The 4602-nt window shown below is 33.9% G+C and overlaps 1 non-coding gene across 1 annotated transcript; it reads left to right on the top strand.

Moving 5' to 3' along the window:
- The first annotated feature begins 1565 nt into the window (after positions 1-1565).
- Positions 1566-1694, top strand: LOC136122974 (small nucleolar RNA SNORA56). Its single transcript, XR_010655863.1, has one exon. It is a non-coding gene; the product is annotated as a small nucleolar RNA SNORA56 (small nucleolar RNA).
- Positions 1695-4602: the final 2908 nt, after the last annotated feature.

Genomic DNA, 4602 nt, shown 5'->3' with positions numbered 1-4602 from the left:
AAGAATTTTGATCAGGAGTGTGTAGTGAATTTTAAAAGAACCACACATTTAATCAACATATGCCTGCCCAAATACCATCTACAAATTATAGAGCACAATCGTGAGAGATAGCCTCTCTTCAGTGAGCTGCCACATTAGTCTTAGAAAAGTATAAAAAACAGAAACACTGCTTAATTTGATTATTTTACTTAATACAGAAAAAAACTCAGTAATCTAGGTGAGGATCTTAGAAACAACTGAAAAGTCTGAATATTTTAAAGAAATTCAATTGTGTTCATTATGACTGCATGCAGTTACTCAAAGAAGCTTACAAACTTAAATTCAATTTTATAATAAGGTTAACAGACACCTGAAGAAATAATTTCAATGAATAGATGAGCTTAACTTATGAATGGCAGTTATATGTTTGTAAACTGTTATTTTGCAAGGGCCTATGGCTACTCATTATTTTGAGAATTTTGAATAATCATTAGTTGTGTTTAAACAGTTAATCTGTAATTTCGGTTGATCAGGTAAAGGTAGTATTTACTAGTTACCAACACTTGACTCTCCACAAATTCTAAAAGCATAAAGAATGTGGGTTCTATAACTTTATAAGTAATACCGTTTTTGATTTCAAGGTCCTATTATTAGAGAGAAGCATGAGAATCTAATATATACAAAGAATTTTGTGTGTGAGGAGGGTGTGTGATTTTAACATGTAAAATTATTGGCCGAAATGGCAAACCTCTTTTAATAAGTACCTGCATATGAGAGAAAAAGAAAATAATTGAAACCTATATATTCCCTAAATGTAATGCACTGAAACCTAATAAAAATTAAATTAAAAATTGAAATGAATATAAATGTTTCTTTAAAAACTCTCCCTAATACAATCTTAAAAACCAAAGCTACTTTAAACAACCCAAGCTGTGAACACTCTATAGCTCTGAAAAAAACGAATTCTAATTTTCACTTTAAATTGCATGCACAGTATGATGAATATTAGTCTCTAGTGTTAAAGGAAGATTAAAAATTGTCAAGTTGAACTAACATTTTCTTTTGTAGAAGTTTCTTACATTCTTCTCATTCTTTTCTTTTTTATTACCAGGCCAAAGTTCAGGAAAAAGTAAATAGCTGAAAAATGTTAAAAAGAAATATATTTAATTACGCACAAACACACACAATCTAAATCTATCTATACCAATCTATAAATATGTATAAATTATAATTGTATTAGGGAACTAAGGTTTATATAATATTTGGTACTTTATATTTTTTATCAGTTTTTTTTCCTCTTAACTTATCCTGACACCCTTATTATATACAGTTTTGAAATAAAGTATACTAAAACTAGAGAAAATAATGTGGTTATAATAGGTTCAATTTTTATATTCTTACCTCTGGTTAAATGTCCATTTGTCTTGAATTTTTTTATTTAAGTGGATATTTGGGGCTTCTTTTTGAGTCTAACATCAAGTAGGCATGCCAGAATAAGTAGAATATATAAAATAATTGAAATTTAATATATTTTAAAATATTTGTTTTCACAATGATAAAATACAGAATGTAAAATAGAAAATGAGCAGTAGACAGTTATCCCTTTCTAGTCTGGCTCATGGGTCTCTAGAGGGAGTCAATCTGCAACAGTAAGTGGTGAGTTCTTCTGTCTAGCATCAGTATTTTCATGGTGGCTTTGGACTTGCCAGATATTACTTGCCAGAGAGAGGTCATGGCCAAAGCAGTAAAAGTGCCACAGGCAGTTGCTAAAGCAGTAAAAGCCCCAAATCGGAAGCAAGAAAATGAAAGCAACAAAAACATCTCCAGTGTCTCCACAGTTGGTCAAGAAGGAAAAGAAAAAGGACAAGAAGACCAAAGCTCCTCTGGAGAATGTGGGCGAGCCTGGAGATAGGGACCGTGATACCAAAAAGTAGAAGAATATAAACGTGGAAGTAGTTTCTGAGTAGTGGAGACCACTTTAAGCACTGTGTCCAGCTGGGAGGAGAAATTAAAGCATTATTGAGAAAAAAAAACCAGAAAATGATTTCTCATGCCAGCACAGTTTTTAAAAGAAAAAATAACATGATTAAGATGGGTAAATATCATGAGCCTACTTGTTAAATCTGCTCTCATATCACTAAAGGTACTTATCCTATTAACTATGCTTTCCCCTTATTGTAAGGGTCAACTCAGTGAATAAATCCTTTGCACCATGCACAGCATTTTGTTGTATTGAGATTATTGATGGTGCTTCTAATTTTGACCCTGAAAAAAATCAATAAGCTGATGCTGAGAGACTTAAATGGTATGCATGTTCACACAGGAGTAATACCCAATTATCAAGATAATAATTATCTTCAATTTTAGAACTAAAACATCCTACATATAGGCTACATCTAATAATAAGGAGAAGGACAGCAGTGAGGAGCTATTTTCAGAAGGAATTGAAGAACTATTCCATGATAGATGGAAAGCATTCTGAAGCCCCAATGCCTGATAAGTCCTGCTGCTAATATGCATGGTATTCTTGTATTCAGTAATAGGAGAGCTTATTCAACTTCAACTTGGTAAGATGTTCAGTATTTCTTTATGAGCTATGAAAATTAATTACAGGCAATATTTAAAATTTAAATTAGTCATTAGTTTAAAATGAGGGGAATTAATTTAATATTCTACTATGATATACAGATTATAATCATATAGTTGATAACATGGAGAGATAGTTAAATTTTAATATAAAAGGTAATGTTTAGGTTCATCTTGGACTGGCTACCTACAATTCTTGTTAAGCTTCTAAGGGAGAAAAAGGAATGAATTATAGGACATCTAAATTTATACCATATAAAATAATTATGCTCTTCTTAATCATCAACATAATTGTAAACGTTTGTCTTAAATTTGTATATGTAGCAGGGTGTGTGTGTGTATGTGTTACACATGGAAACCTCAGATAATGATTAACTGACTATGGGTAGCTATTGACATTGAAAAGGAATCTAACAGTCATTGAGCTCTATGTCCCAGGTACTGGTTCTCCTTGAGTCATAGTTTTAATTTTCTGTAAGACTGTCTGGCCCCACTTACCTCTCTCGTCTCTCCTTGCTTCCCCTGTCTCTCAGAGCCCATTCATTCAGCATGCCCTCTATCCTTCAGTGCCTCCTACTTACTCTGTACCCTTTACCTGAAATACGTTTTCCTCCTCCCCTCACTTAACTAAGTCCAACCCATCCTTTAAGGAAACTGTCCCTCCCCACTATTTTTTGGTGTGATTTTATCTGATTAATATTAGTATCCCCATTAGAATGTAAGATATACGAGGCCACCCTTGAATAAGTGAGTTCTATGTCTGTTTTTCCTCATGTTTTTCCTTACTAGTACACACAGCATCTAGTCTTGTCTTTTTTTTCTTTCTTTTTTTTTTTGCGGTACGCGGGCCTCTCCCATTGCGGAGCCCAGGCTCCGGACGCGCAGGCTCAGCGGCCATAGCTCACGGGCGCAGCCGCTCCGCGTCATGTGGGATCTTCCCGGACCGGGGCACGAACCCGTGTCCCCTGCATCAGCAGGTGGACTCTCAACCACTGCACCACCAGGGAAACCCTAGTCTTGTCATTTTAAAAACATTTCAACAGTGAATGAAAAATTTATTTGCACAGTTTATCACATTCTTTTTTTTTAAATCTCATGACCAAAATTCAGGTAACATCATCATACTATTTTCTAAGTAGCATGTTATTGTATGCACTTTAAGTCTTTAGGGTAGCAATTTTGAACATGGTACAAAATATCCAAAAGCAGACATTACCAGTTGAGCTTAGACTTCCAAATTTAAAATAAAATAAGGAAAATAAAATAAGCTATAATAATGATACATTTCTTCATAAAATGGTGGTCAAGTAAATTGTAAAACTGTAATATTTGGGTGAAATCAGGAGTCCTTTCTCGAATATCTGTTTCCAGACAACTGTCAAAACACACAAAGAAACAAAACAATACAAATAAAAAACCAAATACACTTAAAGTAGTGCCCTTCTGAATAGAAGTGAGTGCCATTTTGAAAAAAGACACTGGAACATGCCTGGGAAAAGAAACAAGGGAAGACACAGGGCAAAAGATCCTCAAATGATAGCTACCACACACTCCACATCCATGAGTTTACCTAACATCTGGCAGCTTGAATTAAAAAAGGAAACATATTCCCTTTCAAATGTTGAGGTGCTTTCAAATGGGAAATTAACTGTAAGGCTAAATATCTATCGCAGATGATGCAAATCAAGGTGCATTTAAATCTACTGAAAGGAAACAAAACACGTTTCAATAACACTTTGAAATATTGTAAAAGGAACTGCAATGAAGTAATTTTTAATTATGAACTGAAATTATCCCTCAGTAGGAAATATGTGGTTATCTTCTTTAGTGTGCTTCAAGAATGAGATATTTTGAAAACCAACAAAAACATACTATCCAAATATGAAGTCAAATGATATATATGCCAGTGGTCAGTCATGCTCTGAAGATTGAGTACTTTCAATCTCCATGCATTTCAAAGATGAGAATCACTATCCCCAGTGCATATTTCATCAAACCATTTTGGACAACCAGGAAGCACTAAGAGACTGCATCTTT

The sequence above is a fragment of the Phocoena phocoena genome, chromosome 4, assembly GCF_963924675.1.
Source record: "Phocoena phocoena chromosome 4, mPhoPho1.1, whole genome shotgun sequence".
Lineage (NCBI taxonomy): Eukaryota > Metazoa > Chordata > Mammalia > Artiodactyla > Phocoenidae > Phocoena > Phocoena phocoena.
This window is presented reverse-complemented; position numbering and strand designations above follow the sequence as displayed.